Consider the following 20,326-nt stretch of genomic DNA (forward strand, 5'->3'; position numbering starts at 1 on the left):
CATATCAAATCTTTTTCACCTTCGGAAGGAATACTATGTTCAGCCACTGTGCTGGTCTAGATTGTAGGCAGTAATACTAGGGTAGCAATTAACTCCATCTTAGTCCATTCCCATTTATATAGGATAAGGTTACATCGGTGCAGAACTAGTGGGCTATTTTTACCACCAAGTAATACAGTAGCATTCACTCTTAACGCCTTCGGAATTCTGACATAAAGATTTGAAAGTATAATCATAGTTTCTTGCTTAAGAATCATCCCTGCTTCCAGCATTTGTAGTTACAGCCTTGGTCCTGTGAAAATTGCATTGAGTAGAGGAAAAACAAAATTGAGATGACATTGGGAAGAAAGAGAAAAGTATAGTCATTATACCAGCATCCTCCCCACCATGGCAAGAATCGCATAGTCACACCAGGATCCTTCTCCACTCGCTCTTCCCCAGCTCCACCAGAAACACAGAGGAATCTGTCTAGTGGGGACACTCCTTTCGCCTCACCCCTCTTGAATACAAGCATACACTCCCATGTGAAGGTGGGTAAGCCAGTACCTCATGGCTATATCTCCACCCCCCCCCTGCTTTAGACAACCAATGTTTTAATTTGTTGTCCCAATCCTCTATCAAACTACTATTCTGGGGAGGATATCCCTCTGCCAATTGTTGGATATTTGAAGCTATAAAGTATGTTCCTTGATCTGAAGAAATATGGTTCAGAGTTCAAATTGGTGCAATATCTTCTGTTCCAGTTCTTTTATAGTACTCTGACCATTTCGCTCTACCACTCAACAAGCAAAGCCCAATCCAGAGTCAATATCTATTCTTGTCAAGACCCGTCTGTATCACCCAGAGCAACCAGCATCAGTCTGACTTGCCAGCTATGTTTAGGGCCTTTCCACGTAGCCACACAGCCATCTGCAGTCTCCGTCTTTTTGCTGGCAGGCAGACGAGTTATTATTGGCATTTTGTGCCTCAGAGGGTACAAGAAAATATGTCCAAATTCAGTCCATCTCTGCATTGCTGCTACCTCCATATCCACTTATTTCATGGACCCAGGTGACTACTTTGAGCAATCACACAGGGATATCTGCTTGTTGATTCCAGTCACCTTCTAAACCTGGAAGGAAGTTCTGATGGACATCAGCATGTCCTACTTTAATATGTCCTCAAACCCCCACAGTGATTTTCATAGGGATGTGACTCATATGGGCATCCCTTTAAATAGGCCAGGTTTCCACTGCCCTCCTGTCTGATTACATGGCCAGGCGACTTGGCCACTGCCCATGAATCAGTTAAAAAAAAAAAAAAAACACGGGGACTTTCGTCACTGTTCAATTCTTCTACCAGAGCTAGAAAAACAACATGCAATTCAGCCCACCAAGCTGATTTGTTTTTATCTTCTTTAATCAGAATGGAACATTCCAAATAGGATGTCTATTCACTTTGGAACTGCCAACCACAAACCAAAAAGCTCTTTGTTGTTCAGTCAAGAGCTATTTACAGGACACTGCCCAAGTGATGACAGAAACCAGCAGTTCCTCACACAGTTCCAGAGTTAGTCCTGGGGGAAGAGAGGCTCCCAGCTTGAGAATATCTCCTTCTTGCTTTCCCTGGGTAGCATGATCCTGTATAAACCATCTCCATTTTATTATGGAAAACTTCTGGGCACTGCGGAATCCCCATGAGAGTATTTATCCAACATCACCTGAGACATCATAGTTATTTCAGGTTTAGTGGCAGTTTCACTTAATATCCAATGGCAAGTTAGTAATTGCTCCTCAAACGGAAATTCTGTTTCAAAATCTCAGTAGTCATTGAGGGGAGGTACTCACAGGCTTTTGCCATAAGCCCCTGCCTATGTTCCACATAGGGTTATCACACAGAGACTTTGTCTCTACCAGCATCCAGCTCTAGGCTACACTCTGTGGGCTCAGGCAATCTTACTAGTACCTATTTAGCATGTCCAATTAACACTGTTTGAAGGGCAGATTTGCACGCCTTCTGATTTACAACACTAGGTAGGGGAAACATTCCCCCATGAGATACAAGGTCAGTCCCCACAGTACAATCAGGTAAAATAGACACAGCTACTTCACGTAATGCCTGTCCAACCGCACCAGTTCTGGAAGCTTTTACCTTGATTCCATCCGCATTTATATTCCTAACTGAAGCTTCCATTAGGACTTCAATAGATTCTGATTTAATAATACTAGGTAGGGGAAGTCTTGTCCAGCCAGACATAATACTCATTCCTATGGTATTCAGGTAAAGGAGACACAGCTTCTTCTCATAAAGCCTGTTTAAATATTCAACTTTAATAATATTGCCAACCCTTACATTTTACATACGTTCTCTCAAACTAATTTTAGCTCTGGTCATGGCTTTGCCAATGGGTTTTGGTACCACAGTGTGTGGGGCTCTGATATCAAAGGGTCTCAGGGACTTCTCCAATCCATGACTTTTTTATGTGCAAAAGGCTTTTGACCTCCCAGTAGGAGGTCAAAAAAAGGATTCTAGGCCCTTCTGTCAATCTTGATCCTGATTAAGCTTTCAACCTATTGCCCAAGGGTTTGCAAGTCAGGTTTATTATTGTAACCTTTGCCTTTTGGCTTTTAAAATTTCTCCAAACTGTGGTAAATTGAGGGACTGTTTGAGGCCTTTAATATTGGGGGTCCAGCCAAGGATCCCTTTGGACCAACCAACTTTAAGAGTATTATATTAAGACCTTAGTTTTAATCCCACTTTCAATGTAATTAAGCAAGAAGGCCATTAGACTGAAGTGGTTCTAATGCCTTAATAGCCTTTGTAAGCAAACAAAAACCTAAGCCTGTAAATGCCTCGAGGTTAAGAAATCAAAACCTGAGGACAACCAATCACAAACAGCCAACAGTCTTTCCCAAAGAAGGCAACCACTTAAGCTATGGCCAACTGAATCACTTCCTTACTTTGCTTCCACATCTTTACCTTAAAACTCTTTCCCCTAGCTCCCATCAGTGGAGCACTCAACCATTTCTGGTATGGTGCTGCCTGACTCAAATAGGTTTTTGCTCATATAAACTCTTAACATTTTTAATGTGCCTCAGTTTATCTTTTAACACCATCAATGTCCATTTTATTCAGCCCATTCTTAATAAACCATCCCCTGCTGGGATGAGTCCTATGATTCTCCTCCTTTTTTTCTCTTTATTTCACTTTTATCAATGTTTGCTTTATTCATCCCATTTCAAAGTAATGTTTAAAAATTTCCACCTTCTTGGAAGGAGTCCCTTGATTCTCCCCTCTGCCTTTCTGTATTCTCTTGTTAATTAACCTAATGTTTGCATTAGTATCAGTAAGACCCATAAGGGGAAATGAGACAGCAAATTCTATGCTTCCTAGACAGTGGCTTGATTTTGCAGCAGTAAAATAATATGAGGCACCCATGCAAAAAGCATTAACCACAACCTGGGTTAACAAGCATGTTCAATGGGTGACTATCCCAAGTATCATAAAGCCAGTCCCACATTTATAGGAGGAATGGGCAGTCCCCCTTATCAATGTAAACAGACCTTATGGTTGCTTTTATCCAGTTCACCAGACCAGCTATTCCCTTAGAAATAGCTTCCTATGTATCTGAATTATGTACAGCTATCTGCGATTGTTCAGTAGTGAGCTGTGAGTCCTATATCAACCCAAACGTGCTCTTCCACCCTGCAGCATTCAAAACCAAAGTTCAAAACCAAAACCAAGGCCCCTTTATTATTTACTCCCACAATACATTTTAGTAAAAGTTCTTCAGAGAGCTGATGATAACAATCTACAAAATGAAACAACTCCTTCACATTATACCCCTTGGTTTCAATAGTTTCTTAGCTTTGCCCTCTCCCCGTGTTAACTACTTTCTTGGTGACCAGAAGTTTTAGAGGTAATTTCTGTTGTCTTGGCATAATTGTTCCTTTTGTGGGCAGCATTGAAGCTAGTGATGGAAGCTTAAATCAGCACAAATTTGAGCTTGGACACCATCAAGATCCAATTCAGCATTTTCTTTCATTTTAGCTATTAGAGATAACAGTAATCAACGGATTATGTATTTTTTACTTTTTTCTTGTTAGCTTGCATTTCCTTATGCATCCAGTGAACTACCTCCCCAGAAGGTGGATCCATCTCTAAATTCCATTGTTAACATTTACCTTTAATAACTGACCACAGCAAAGCTGCTACTCCATTCCATGGGCGACCATGTGGCCTCCAGAAATCAAAGGCTCTTCATGCCCCGTACTTTCAGTCTTTCTGTTTCCAAATCACATGTTTCTGTGAGGGGAAAAAACAAGAAAAAAAAAATAGAACAAGTTCAATAAATAGAAAAAAGTTTAAACCATAGTAAATATTAATTCTACTATATCCATAATCACTTTAAATGTGACTGATGAAATATGCCATTCAAAAGACAGATTGTCAAACTGGATAAAATACAAGATCCAGCTCTATGTTATCCATAAGAAATCCACTTTAAGTATAAAGATACAAATAACTTAAAAGTAAAGAGATGGAGAATATATATATATCATGCTAACACTAATTAAAAGAAAGCTAGAGTAGCTATATTAAAAGATTTTAGACAAGGAAAATTATCATAAATAAGGAGGAACACTATAATAATCAAGGGGTCAAATTTCTAAGAATACACATAAATCCTTAATATATATTCACGGAAGAACAGAGCACAAACACATGCGGCCAAAACTGATAGAACTGCAAGGAGAAATAGACAAATCCACTATCATAGCTGGAGACTGCAACACCCCCTCTTTCATCAGTTGATAAATCAAGCAGGCAGAAAATCAGTAAGGATATACTTGACCTGAAAAGCACCGTTCATCTATTTGACCTAATTGACACTTGCACAGTCTCTCATTCAACACCAATATTCATCAATATAGACTATATTCTTGGCCATAAATTATGTCTTAACAAACTTAAAAGGTAGAAGTCATGTTCTCAGACCACAATGAAATTAAATTACTAATTAATAACAAAAAGAAATGAAAAATCTCAAAATCTTTGAAGATTAAACAACACCCTACCAAATAGCACATATATCAAAAAATAAATTTCAAAAGAAATTTAAACATATGTTTAACCTAAATAAATATACAATTTATAAAAATCTGTGGGATGCAACAAAAGCAGTGTTTAGAGGGAAATTTATAGCATTAAATTCATATATTAGGAAAAATATCTAAATAAATAATCTAACCTTCCATTTTAGGAAATGAGAGAAAGGAGACAAATATAACCCTAAAGCAAGCAGAAGAAAAGAAATAATAAAAGTTAGAGCAGAAAGCAATAAAATATAAAACAGGAAGCAATAGCAAAAATCAACAAAACCAAAATCTGGCTCTTTGAAAAGTTCAATAAAATGGATAAACCTCTAGCCATAGTAACCAAGATAAAAAGAGAGAACACAAATTATCAAAACTGAAAGGGGCATGCCATGAGCATTAAAAGGATAATAATGGAATACCATGAACAACTCTATGCCCATAAATTTGATAACTTAGATGAAATGGACTAATTCCTTGATGGATATAAACTATCAAAATTCAGATGAGAAGAAGTAGATAATATGAATAGACCTATTTATATCTATTCAAAGAAATCAGATCAGTAATTAATCCTTGCAAAAATGAAACTACCAGAGCCAGATGGTTTCACTGGTGAATCTCCCAGACATTTAATGAAAGAATGATACCAATTCTCTTCACTCTCTTCCAAAAAACAGAATCACATGGAACATTTCCTGGCTCATTCTATAAATCCAGCACTTCTCTAATACTAAAATCAAATAAGAACATTACAAGGAAGGAAAATTACAGACCAGTATCTCTCACAGATGCAAAAATCCTCAATAAAATATTAGCAAATTTAATCCAACAATAAATAAAAAGGATTATAAACCAAAATCAAGTGAAATTTCAGCCAGGTATGCAAAGGTTGGTTCAACATTTGAAAATCAGTTCATGTGATCCATTACATCAACAGGCTACAGAAGAAAGAAAAATCCTATGATCATATCAATTGATGCAGTACATAATCCAACTCCAATTCATTATAAAAACTTTCAGCACATTAGGAATAAAACGGAATTTTCTCAACTTGATGAAGAACATCTATAAAAAATCTATAGCTAAGACATACTTAATGGTGAGAAACTAGGTGTTTTCCCCACTAAGACTGTAACAAAGATAAGCATGTCCCCTCTCATCATTGCTGTCAACATCATTCTTGAAGAGCCAGCCAGCACAATAAGATGAGGGAATAAAAGGTGTACAGTAAAAAGAAGAAATAAATTGTCTTTGTTTATGTGAAAAAACACCAAGGATCAGCAACAAGAAAAGATGGTATGACTGTCTATGTAAAAAATTACAAAGGAACAACAAATTAAAACACAGTATATTTACAATATCCCCCAAAATGATATACTTAGTATAAATCTAACTATAAAACTCTAATGAAAGAAATTTTTAAAAATCTACTTACTATATTTGAATCATTCTTCTCCATTAGGAAATATAAATACAGTAATGGAAGGGGGAAAGAATTATTTTGTTTGAACATCTATTATATGCCAGATATTATGTAAAGCACTATTTAGATTATTACTTTTCAGAATTACAGAAGTACTATGACACGAATATGACTATCACTGGTGTATAGTTGAGGAAACTGAAACTCAGACAATAGCTACAAGATGGTAAAAACCTTACAATAACATATTATTCAGCTATTAATCATATTTCTGAGAAATATTTAATAACACAGTCATGTTATAATGTTAAGTAAAAAGAAATTCAGAGTAGTATTCAAATCTTTGTATACCATATGAGACCAAAAGTTATATTTTTTTAAAGTAAGGTTGGAGATATTGCTTTATAACTCTGTGAAAAATACATCAAAACAATATGTGGATCAACTGAAAAGCTCATACACTGCTGGTGAGAGTATAATTGATACAGCCAATTGGTAAACTATTTGAAAGAATAGACTAAATTTGCCCATATGCATATTCTAAAGCCCCAGCAGTCCCACTCTTAGGTATATACCTAACATGTATACATTCTGTTCATCAAAGAACCATACAAGAATGTTCACAGCAACCCTATTCTTAATAAACCAATGCTAGAAATAACTCAATAATCATATATGGTATAATGGCTAAGTAAATTCTGGCATATTCATACAATGGAAAACTATAAAACAATAGCAGTGCATGAACCACAATTACACGCAACATGGATGAATCTTGCAAAGGTATTTTTGAGCTAAAGGAGCTAGACATAATGTAAATAATTCCATACATACATATACACAGTTCATAAACAGATAACACTAAGCTCTGATGTTACTGGCTAGAGCAGGAGGGATACTGCTGGAGTGCTAACTAACGCTTGGTTTCATTAGCTCAGTCATAGCTATGTGGGTATATTCACTTTGTGAAAATTCATTGAGTTGTACAACTATGATTTTGCATTTTCTGCAGCATTCAATTCTTCAAGTAAAAAGCTTACTAAAAATATTAATTGTAGTTACATTACATAATGAGAAATGCATTTTTCATTTGTTTTACAGCATTCTGTATTTTCCAAATTATTTATGATAAATAAATATTACTTTTTTAACAGCTTTTTTGAAGCATAACTTAGATGGATGAAATCAACTCACTTTAAGAGAAGTTTGGCAAATGTATAAAGAAGTGTAATCATGACCTTACTCAAGATATAGAACATTTCCCTCTCCCTAAAAGTTCCCTAATACCCTCCTGAAATAAATCCCTTTGCCACCCCAGCCTGATCTCTGGTCTGCTTTCTGTTGCTATAGTTTAGCTTTTTTCTAAAAATTGCACATGAATGAGATCATACAGTATGAAGATTTTGTCTGGCTTCTTTCGCTTGGTGTAATGTTTCAAGGTGGGTCCATGTTATTATATGTATCAGCAGTTCTTTCCTTTCTGTTACTGAGTAGGATTCCATTTTAAGACAGCTAAATCTCAGTTTAGAGAAATGAAGTCAAACATGGTTATCTTTGTTGAAACCCTTCTTCGAAATAAAGTGTAAAAGCAAGAGGGAATCAGCTCTTAATGAATTAGGAACAGTAAAGGAAAAAAATCTTTTTCATGAAGAAAACAGTAAGAAAAATAATAGAAAGGAGAATTTGGAGAACGGCTTAGCTGAAATATAAAGCTACATTCTGGAAAAGAAAGATAGAAAGAGATATGATTTTAAAATAAAAACACAAATTTAATTCCAGTACACAATCAAGTTTGGACTATATGTGAAATAAGCAAAAATATCTACTATTAGAGAGATACCTGTTGAGAATGGGTTTATATTATTATAAATTGTATTTTTAATATCCCATATCAGTCAATAAGCCAACATTCTATGTCCTCCCAGACGTGTGTAGACAAAGTCACTGTGCCCATCATCACTTTTAATTCATGTTGTAAAATCCAAGAAACTATAACTTTTAAATACTTAGAATGTTAATAGGCTTCACAGCTAAATTAAAAAGAAAATGAGAGGTTGATCTGTTTTCCTAGTATTTCCAGTGTTTTCATAAATACTATATTTAATCACAAGCACAAAACCAATTGCCTAAGCTTAAAGATAGACAAGATTTAAAATGAGCTCTTCTTTGAAATTATAACTTCAATACGATATTGAGGTTTCCCCTCCCTCAGCTAGGCAACCGCCTAAGGATAATTTATTCATCTCTAGGAGAAAAATAAATTAATAAGCTTAATGCATATTGTTTATTTCTACAGAAAGAGTAGATGGTAAAAGAAAATGCATACAAACTCAGTATTTGATATTTTCAATATACTTGTGATGCAGATAGGGATTACATTTTTAATGTTGCCTTTTCAACACACTGAGGGGTTTTTTTTAAGACAGAAAAGCTTTCCTAAATTAGATTTTCTTTTAATTCTCCAGGATACTAAAGAAACAAGAGAACAGCTTGCTTTTGATAAGATCTTTCTTTTAAATGTGACAGAGAGAGACCCAATTTTCCTAGCTAACTGGATTAGAGTAATCCTAAATAATTTAGCCTCCATTTACAGTTTGGGCAAGTTTCATTATATGTGAATTTCCAGCAACTCCTCTCCTTAAACTCTTTTTGATCAATTAAAGTGTACTTTTAAGTAGGAAATGTACATAATCTCCATAGACTATTGCTCCAAGTGTTTTTTCTCATATTTTTTTATTCATGTCTTTATGCTAAGAAAGGGAACTAAAATTTGCTGAGGTCTAGAATATAAACTCCTCAAAACTAAGCCAATTTCTTACTAAATATAATCATCTCACTAAAATGGAACCTTCTCGAGGGTAGGAATTTTGTGAATTTTGTTATAGTCACCACTATAACCCCAGTTCTTAGAACAGAACCTGGGACACAGTAGTAGGCAGGTTCAATAAAAACATATCTCTGTCTGCCTAGTACATACCAGAAGACTATTAAATACTTTAATACACTATTTAATATAGTAATATCCATAAAAATGTGGGGAAAAAAAGCTCTAGACAAAGAAGAAAAATTATACACATGTACAAAAAAGCTAATACTGCACCTGATTCCAAGTCTTCATCACCTTCAGAATAACTTGTCTTGGTTTACTATATTGTTTACAAAATTTGTTTCTGACAGTAAGCCAATCACAGGTCATTCTCTTATATAAGTAAATCACTCTCTTCAGCAGAAAATGACTATCATCATTTCAATCAGATGAAAGAATAGGTAACTTTCCCAAACTCTCTCAACTGTTAAGTAATGTTATCTTATCCAAACCAAGGCCCTATAAACTCCAAAGCACAGTAGTGACATCGGGGTTATTTATATAAACCAAATGTAAATTTAACTTGATCGCAAAGACACTATAATGAATAATCCTTCTCTCCAAGCCCACATTTTTTTGGCTCCATACTCTTTGATTGGCTCTTCATATGACATTAACTTTCCAATATCATTTTATAGAGGGAGAATGGGATGATGATTCAGCACTGTTGACTCTAATATTTTTATTATTGATAATTTAGTAATTTCTTTCAGATTCACAATGTAGTACTGTTATGTAAATGTTTAAGATTTTTGTCAATTTGGGAAATCCTATATGGCAGAGTACAAAAAGTGACAATAAATTATTTGCAGCAACTCCCATAATGAGGTGGTGTCTATTTCCCCAGTCCTGGAATCTGGGCTGGCCTAGTGACTTTCTTTGATTAACAGAATACAGCACTGATGACAATGTGTAAGTTATGAGCCTGGGCCTCAGGAGACTTTGCTCATGCTCTCACTCTGTGAATGTGAACAAATCTTGGTTGCTTTATAGAGGATCCAATACCCTCAAGGAGAAGGGGAAAAAAAAAAAAAAAGCACTGGCCACCCCAATTGAGATCCTAGACTTTTTTATGCTCATGTTCAGCGAACACCATACAGAGCAAAATGAGCCATCTCAGAAAGGCTCAGGCTAAATTGCCAACCACAGAACAATGATTTTTGTTTTAAGCCGATAACTTTCGGGAGGTTTGTTATATCATAGTAAATAACTGACATGCTCTCTTCTAAAGTTCCTTTTGTCTATGGCTATTATAGATATAATCAATATTTGCAGAACTACTACAGATTTGCCTTACAGAAGTTCTGACAAATTCTCTTTCACACAATGTCCACCAGAAAAAAGTAAAACACATGTGATTAATTTACACACTGTATTATTAACTATATTCCTGACAGGTGAGACCATTGAAAGAAATCAAATCCTCCAAATACAGTTTTACATCTCTGATGACTAGAAAAATTTTCTACAGACTGGTTCTGGCTCTATATATTTTAAGTCTTGTTTCATTCCACTACACACGTAGTTCAGATGCTAGGCAACCTAAGCATATTCATATCACTTTGGTCACATGTCTGCAAATCACAACATCAATCAAGTTGGCAGAGTGGACACTATGAATATTTCTGGAAGCTATCCCTATGCCAGAATGAGGAAGCAGTAACTTAAATATATGGGAAGTAATGGTGTGGATCACATAAATATATTCCATTAAACTAAAACAAAACATATTCTCCACTCAGATTTCCTTAGCTAGACCTCAAACAATGTGTGGGGTCACTCCAAAACCACCCACGAGAAGTAGAAACGTAATGGAAGAGAAGTCAGAGTGGAAAAAGACAGCAGACTTAGTCGATGCTATTACACAGCTTGCACAAATTTTACCAAAGTATATGGCCATGTGAATGCACTGCATTCACTGAAATGGTGTCCATCTTGGAAGAGATCCTAAAGATTAAGTTTCCTGAACTTCAAGGTAGATCCACCTCTGATCTCCTCCTCCTCCTGGCTTCCTTCCCTATCACAGTCTTGGAAGTAGCGGCAAATTTCCTCTCCTATATTTAAGCCCCTTTGGAATCTTACTATTCTAACCTAAGCACTTTTTCAATTTATGGTCACAGCCATATTGTTTTTTTCCTTCTTGCTTCCACACTCCAGAATTTGAATTTCACAGCAGTGCAAGCCACCAGAAAAGATAATTGCTTGAGTTTGATAATGGTGACTGACAATTTCATCTCCGAACTATTTATCAGTTCACACTCCATGTATCAGGATTCAACAGAACATGACACCTCTTGTCAGTAAAACAAAAGGATCTTGTGACAGCATTTCAATTGAATTTTTCACCTGGCACTCACCACATTAGCACTCAGTTAAAATAACTCCATTCATTATTCCAAAAAAATACACAAAAACGGATGCTCAAGACAGGGTAAATGAATTTATATACATATACAAAAAAGCTAATATTGCACCTGATTCCAGGTTTTCACCACCTTCAAAATAACCTGTCTTGGTTTATTATAACTTTTTTTATTTGTTTCTGACAATAAGCCAATCACAGGTCATTCTCTTATACAAGTAAATCATTCTTTTCAGCAGAAAAGGACTATCATGCAGAACAGTAAGCAAAACATGTCAATCTCAAAGTTCAAACCAAAGTGTCTCTCAGTTACTTGTAAACCTCAGTGAAGGTGTCAGTCCAAAACTCAAAGCCCCTAGTTGACCTGACTGCCACTTTCATAAAATGTGCAGCTCAGATTTCTTATGGTTTGGGTAACTTCCCCAAAGCTGTCTGAAAAGTAAGCCATCCCTGTCCTCCAAGGGTCCCTAGTTTTTATTTCCAAGAACACTCCTTAGCCTTCAGGAGACAGCAGGGCATGGCAGTCAAGGTCACGGGCCAGACTAGGGTGCGTGTTTGCATCAAGGCTCTGCCATGACTGGCAGTAGGATTTAGGCAAACTGCTCACATCCTCTGAGCCTCAGTTTTTCAGTTTATTAATTGCAGATAGTAACATTACATACTTTATAGAGTAGCTGTGTAGATGAAATGAGCTGATTTATAGCTCATAACTTAGCACATTGACTGGCAAGAAAAATAATCACTTCTCATTATTTTTCCCATTTATATTTTCTCATCATACTCATCATTTTGATTTGAGAGAGTACTGGAGAAGGGAACAATGAAAATGGAAAAACAATTCAACCTATATCCTTCTAGGACTGATCCCAGCTTCCTATTTCCACCACCTGCACTGAGTCACTCCAAAGCAAGAGCCTTCTATTGTTCTTCCCTGGGGTACCACTTTAGTTCTAAAGACATGGCTTCTGTCTCTACAGCTCTTCACATGTATCTTCTGCCAAATATGTTTCCCATATAAATGTCTTCTAAAAGAATAAGTGCAAAAGCAAAAATAAATAAATAAATTTAGTCCATTAAGCTGTATTGAAAATGCTAAGTCAATTTTTAGGAAAGGGAAATACTAAGAAAAATTTCCAAAACAGAGATTTGAAAGTAGTTTTCATTTCTAAAAAGTGTTGGCAAAGCCCTAATGAACCCAAATAATATCATCCATACACTAGGCAACTTCATCATGATCAAGCATTTATTGAGAACCTACTCAATTCCAAACATGGTATTCGATCCTGGAAATACAAAGAGGTAAATGGCAGGCAGCTGCCCCAAAGGAGCACACTGTCCAGTTGAACAGACAGGGCCAAACTGAAAAGACACATAAAAAAAAGTCTGGAACATACTTTATACTTTCAATAAAGAATCAACAAGACAAGACAAAAAGTGCCCTAGCAGATCAGGAGATACATCAATTCCAGAGCCATCAGTAAAATTTTTACACAGCAGGTATGATTAAGGTTTGCTCTTCACTAAAACATGAGGACCTGAAACCTCAAACTTTTAAACTATCCATAGAGACTACTTCAAAGGCAGACATCAGCACAATGGTCTTGTTGGCCACAAGGGTCTGAGGTTCTAGGTTTTACTCACTTCTGCTGTCCCCCAAAGCCCACCTCAACCCACTGGTGATCTGGGTGAGCAGACTTTGATCTCTAAACTGCATTGCAGTGGACTGTTCACTAAGGTAGAGGTCACACACTTGTGTGAAGTCTTACCCTTTCAATTCTCTTTCTCCTAAGATGCCATGATAGTAATAAGGGAGGAAAAAGGCTGGCTAACTCTTTCCTCCCTCTTTGTCTTTCTGGATTGTCTGACTATGAAGAAGCAAGGCTAAGCTTGGGACCTACTTTCCCCAGGGGAAAGCTTGGTCCCCTCTCTTCTCTCCCTTCTCTTTCTTTTCCTCTTCATCTGCTCTTTCTCTTCCACTAGGCAGCTGACTCAGGACAGCTGACTCAGCAGGCTTACCAACAGCCCAAGAGAGTCCCAGGAGGGAATGTTAAGTCATTGGGACAGACTCTCTGTCTTCAGCTGTCCTTATGTCTCAAACCTTCGCACTGGTGAGTGAAGTTTTCACCATATGAGAGAGTAAGATACAAGTGTGGATTGGCTACTGCGGTAAAAATGGTCAGAACAAGACTTTTGGCCTTCTTTGCTTCGGGGCCATTTTAACCATCCCAGTATATATAGATGAGGGAGCTTTTGTGGAGTTCTGGTTAGTTCCCACTTGTTCTGCTTTGAGTTTAGGAGTAAAGTCCCAGAAGTTGTAACAGTGTGATGTCACTTTGCTCTGCTGGCCAGTGTATCCCGCACATACACTTCCTTTGAGGATTTCTCAGGGAAGAATGGCCAAGACAGGGAAGGATTTGGATACTCTTGAGTCCTCTGGCCAAATGCCATCCAAGTATCATATGACATCAACTGTTAACAGCATACGTTCCTTTATTCTGAACAGCTCTGCCTAGAAGGTGTAAGAACAAGTCAATAAGAATATTATATTCTGTCATGAGTGTGTCCCCCGTTTGACTTTTTAAAACAGGAGCACGTAGTTGGGGAGCAGAGTTGAACTCCTCCTCTCTGACAGGAGGAGCAGGGGAACCTGAGAGACAGACATCCATTTATTTTTCACAATTACATACTGGCCAGTCAAATAGGAATTTCTTCATCTTCAATTTTAGCAATAAAAATAGCCAGATTCACCTGAAAGATCATCTTCCCTTCACTAGACAAGCTAAAAGTTGGGGGTGGTGGGGAAGAGTCCAGTAGTTTTTTCTCGTCAGGTGCAGGAAAGAAAAGTGGGAGGAAGGAGGCAGGCTGGTGGCAATAGGTCCAGTCCTGCTCTCTCTTCGCTGGCCCTGCAGGAGTTTCTAAACCTAATTTTGGCTGTCTTCACAGCAATCTTTAGAATGTGAGGAATGTAACATCTCTTGTACTCAGTTTTTGGCCTTAACTGGAAATCTGAGACAACGGGAAAAGTCTCACTTAACATCTTATTAAATTTGTATACTCACTCCAAATTCTATAAAATGTCAGCAGAAATAGCAATATATAACATAAACTCTGGAAATGCCAAAATAATCAATGAAATATAATCATTAAAGTTTTCTTCACAGTTGGAAATTATCAAATCTCTTTGCTATAAGCAGTTCTGATTTTATTCTCAAAGGCTTCTGACTATCAAAAACATGTATATACAATATATTTATAGATGTGTATCACACTCAGAGGATGTGGTGTGCCAGATCGATATGCCTACCCGGAAAAATGATAATATTCACACGTCAGTTACTGAGTTTCCCTTTCAACCCTTTGGGCTGGCTATTTGTCATCTGGCTCTAAGCATCATTCCCAGCCTTCTGGAATCTCCTCTGTATCACAGGACGGCTGTAAACTACATCTCACAGACTTCCTTGCCAGCTGCTTTCTAGTGAGATTCTGCCAAAGAGAAGCACTGTTGGGGAACTGAAAGGCAGGAGGGAGAGAAAAATCTGTGTGGGTTTTTTTCTACATCAGCAAGAGGAGTGAGTCAAGTGTGGGCTCTGGGGTCCTGCTCAGGCTGTGCGATTCCACAGCAGGGGCAGGGGTGGTGACCCATCAGCCCCAGCAGCCAGCGTTCATGGGGTCTGGCTGTAGCAGCAGCAGCTGTAGCCTCTGTAGCAGGAGACTGTGGGATCCCGGGCTCCTGCAGCATCCATAGGGGTAAGGGTGCCTAGCTGCCTGCCAAGGTTGGTGACAGTTGCAACAGCAGCGGAGCAACAGTAGAACCTCACGAGACTCCTAAGCACAGCAATCCTGGGCTCTGGGTAACCCCACTTCCTCTGCTGCTCCGCCAGCCAAACAGGCGGTAGGTGGGCGACTTCACCTTCCCCTCTTCACTCGTTCAGTCTCCAATTTCATAACAAATTCCCTACATGTTTTCCTAGTTTGACTGAATGAACACTTAGTGATACACCTTCTCTATCTCTTTCAGTACTAATGAATCAAGAACGAAACAACAAAGACAGATATACATATACAGTTAATTTTTCATGTAGTTATATATGTATTAGATAAATGCTGTAAAATCATACAATTTAAAAATAACTTACAGAAGGCAGAATTAGTAAACTTCTGAAGTGAAAAATGTTTAAAAGCTACAGAGTTCAAGTTAAACTTGATGGATTAAACATATACATATTCAATCCTGAAATACCAGTAAAATAAAAGTAAATGAAAAAACAATATATAAAACCACAAGGACAAAGAAAATGGAAGAGAGATTGAGGCAGCAGGGATGGTTGATGAGACAAAAACATAATTTTCTATGATGGAAAGGACGTGGACTCACAAAATCTGATTAGCAGACCTCAGAAAGTTGAAGCAAAAGATTCAAGCAGCAAATCATCAAAAAGGGTCAGGAATATATATATATATATATATATATATATATATATATATATATATATATATATATATATATATATAAAATCAGAAACCCAAGAAGCTTCAGACTTAAAAACTGTTAACAACAAATCAACAGAAATCAACAGAAATCAGCAAAGCAATGCCTTCTAAATTCTTAGGGAAAGTTATTTCTAATCTAAAACTCTATGCTCAGCTATACCTTAACGTATAGGTGGTATTAAAATATTCTCAGCGTGTAAGATCTTCAAAAAACGTACCCTATATGTAGCCTTTGTAAAAAGAAATCCTAGAAAATGGGCTCCATCAAGACAAAGAAACAGACGAAGTAAGCGGAAGGCACACAATCCAAGAAACGAGGAATTCAATACAGGGGAAAAGAAGAAGAAAATTCCCAGCAATGACAGCCTGGAATGTCACCTAGAGTATCTGGCCTAAAAGGCAATGAATCCAAATTTATACAGGAGGAGAGTGGGCTCCAGGAACGGGGCGGGGGGGCAGGGAAGGAGATACAGAGAGAGAAAAGGAAAGTGAGAGGAAGGAAGGTGGGGGGTGGGGAGAAATGATCTTTATTGAAAGCTGTTCCATAGTTCTGTGAGAAAGAAAAGTCTGGGGCTAAAATAGTCAAAAGGACCCAGGTAACAAACCAAATGACATAATAAAAACCTGTGAAAAGGAGGAGGGAAGAAATGTAATCACAGTACAATTCAAATTTAAATTGTAAAGAGATGCATGATGTAACTATAGTGGGAGAATGGAAGGAAAAATATATGTATGCATTGAAACAAGGGTTGAGGAGGCAGTGTAAAATAGATAACCCTAAGTTTCTATGGAAGGAAGCTAATAGATACTGTAAAAAATTAAAAACAAAAATACACAGAACTAGCAATAAATTATGGTATCAGAAATTGGGAGGTAAGTACCAGACCAGACAGCTAAAAGATTGAAAATGTTTGCTTGAAGAAAACGAGAAGGGGACAGGGGTTTGTTTATATTTATTTGTTTGTTTGTTTTTAGGCTTGTAGCACTGTTTGGCTTTTAAATTTAAGGATAAGTATTACTGTGGAAGAGTAATTAAATTTTTAAGAAGTAAATAAAATAAACGATAAGGAGTTTTGGTAATTTCATATATATGCAGTACACAAATCAATAATAAATTGGAACATATGAAAATCAAGATACATTTTCTTTAATGAAATTAAACATTAACTGTTTAATATATTCCTTGCAATCTCTATGCACTACTAACATATTCTGCAGTTTTGATAATATGCAAAGATAAATTTTAGCCCAAATCAGGTGAAATGATACAGTTTGAATTGAGTGGATGTCAAATTATTTTGGTTACTAAGGTATTCTGTTATGTCCTGTTCTTTTTTTCTTATTTAAGTACAGTCAGTTATAATGTGTCAACTTCTGGTGTACAGCACACTACCCCAGTCATGCATATACATACATATATTTGTTTTCATACTCTTTTTCATTAAAGTTTATTACAAGATATTGAATACAGTTCCCTGTGCTATACAAAAGAAACTTGTTTTTGTTTAATCTATTTTTATACACAGTGGCTAACATTTGCAAATCTCAAATCCCAAATTTATTCCTTCCCACCCACTTTCCCCGGTAACCGTAAGATTGTTTACTATGTCTGCACGTCTTTTTCCATTATATAGATAAGTTCATAGTGTCCTTTTTTTTTCCTTTTTTCTTTTTTAATTCCACAAATGAGTGATATTATACAGTATTTTTCTATCTCTTTCTGGCTTACTTCACTTAGAATGAAGATGTCTAGGTCCATCTATGTTGCTGCAAATGGCATTATTTTATTCTTTTTTATGGATGAGTGGTATTCCACTGTATAAATATACCACAACTTCTTTATCCAGTCATCTGTTGATGGACATTTAGGTTGCTTCCATGTCTTGGCTATTGTATATACTAGTCTTGTTCTGATTATTATTACTACATAATGAATATCCTAAAACATAATGATTTAAAGCAATGGTGATAATTTTATTATTCACTCTTTTAGTTCTGGGGTTCTTGCTCAGTGTCTCTCATGGAGTCATATTCAGAAGACTAGGGTGGCTGAAGCCAGAATAATTTCAAAGGCTTCCTCAAGCTCACAGGTGGCAGTTGATGCTGGCTGTTGTCTGGGACCTCAAATGAGGCTGTTAGCTGAAATACCTATTTACAGCCATTTCATGTGTCCTAGCTTCCTCACAGTATAGCAGTTGGGTTTTAAAAGTAAGCATCCTAAGTGGACAGGCAGAAGCTTTATCACTTTATAACCTGGCTTCAGAAATCACAGTGTTATACCTCCATAGTCACAATTCCTCTAAAATCCAAAGGAAGGGAAAATAGATCCCCACTTCTCAATGCCAGGAATGTCAATGTCACATTGTAAGAAGAGCACATGGGACAGGGGATCTTTTGCAGCTATTTTGTGATGTACAATCCACCAAAGGTCTGTTTGTTCCAATGTAGACAAATCTATGTTCACGTAATGTTAAATAACCATTAACTGTCTTTAAAAGGAGACATGCTTAGACCAACAGATTTCAAACTGGGATATGTGTGCTTGGGGGGAAATAATTTTAAGGAAATAATTTCCAGATCCTATGCTTCACATGTACTCTTTCCAAAATTTGATTGCCTGAGACTATGCATGACAGTTGTTCATTTTAAAAAAGAAAGGTGTGCCTATCATCCACTTTACCATATTACTGTGGTACATTGATCCTGAGTGTAAAAATTACCAGATTTTCTAAACAGTAGGACAATTTGAAATACTAATGTTGGTGTTGAGAAAGTAAATGACTAATAACTGAATCATAAAATCTGGAATTGGCTTTGATTCTTCACCTTTAACAAAACTGAAATAAGACCTAATTAAAATGACAGCTGGTAGATCATTAAAAATAATTTTTGATGATAGCTAACTGTGATTTTTGGCATATAACTTGGAAGGAATTCAAATGTTTGAGTGACATTGCTAAAACAAAACTCTACCTTCTTATCTACTTATTTATGGGAATATGTTTTCTCAGATCTTATATCCATAAAAGCAAAAATAGAATAGGTTGATACTGTGCTTTGTCTCATTCTAACAATAAGGAATATGAATCCATTCATATATACATTTATTTACTGAACAAAAAAATCACCCTACCATCTGAATAATGGACACATTTCTAATAAATTTTATCTTTTTGTTTATTATCTAAGTGTACAGTTATTTATGCTGTTTAGGTTAATTTTGTATTAAAAGTATAATAAAAATCCAATTTAGAAGAAATTTTAATACTTGAAGTCTTTTGGTCACAAATTTTTTAATTATTTTCAATGTACATGTATATTTATATATATATATATATAAAAGGAAAAGTGATCACTAAAAGAGTTTCAGGAAGAAAAAATATATTAAATTAGAATAAAATTCTATTGGAAAAGTGATACACAAATAGAATTTCAGAGAGAAAAAAATAAATGAAGAACTTCTGACTGTTGATATGAGTTTGTTCAAGTATTTTTATATGGATTATAGTGGGAATCAAAATGAACACATTTCAAAGAGTGATGAAATTTTTATGTTAATGTTCACAATTTTCTGTAAAGTATGTATTTCACAACTATTTAAACTTATGATGAGAAATTTTAGAGGTCAGCAAAAACTTCTGAGAAGGAATATAAGTTTTCAAAATGTACTTCAGACCATTGATTTAGAATTATAAAATACCCTCTAAAATAGTATACGAAATCTGATCTTAATTTAACAGCAAGCATTTATGTAAGAGTTATTTTTGTTGTTAGCTAAAAGAAGGAGCCTCTGAACATTTTCATATCCTGTTCAACAACAGTTGTTTTTAACTGTACATTATGTATTAACTATGAGGCAATTCAGTAAAACAATAAAAGAAGAAAATACTGTTTATTAAACCTGGCAGAAAATGGATATGGTTGCATTTTATTATGTCCAAGATAAATTAATCAGAGCTGAGATTTCTTGTTTTACCTAGAATATTTTTTACATACACAAAGGAACATACTTGGAATTAAAAATCTACATTGTTACATGTTTTGAGGAATATGGGTCATGTAGAAATAGAGAAATAAGTGCTTGTCCATTCCTTTTGAAGATTATT

The 20,326-nt window shown here is 36.0% G+C and overlaps 1 long non-coding RNA gene across 3 annotated transcripts in view; it reads right to left on the reverse strand.

The window, feature by feature from the left end:
- LOC116282813 (uncharacterized) overlaps positions 1-20,326 on the reverse strand; it is a 228,358-nt gene that overhangs the window by 178,669 nt on the left and 29,363 nt on the right. For all 3 annotated transcript variants that reach the window (XR_012079023.1, XR_012079024.1, XR_012079025.1), the window contains exon 2: positions 4,164-4,284. This is a non-coding gene — a long non-coding RNA (uncharacterized lncRNA). The remainder of the gene's footprint in view (positions 1-4,163; positions 4,285-20,326) is intronic.

The sequence above is a fragment of the Vicugna pacos genome, chromosome 13 (genome assembly GCF_048564905.1).
Source record: "Vicugna pacos chromosome 13, VicPac4, whole genome shotgun sequence".
NCBI classification, from domain to species: domain Eukaryota; kingdom Metazoa; phylum Chordata; class Mammalia; order Artiodactyla; family Camelidae; genus Vicugna; species Vicugna pacos.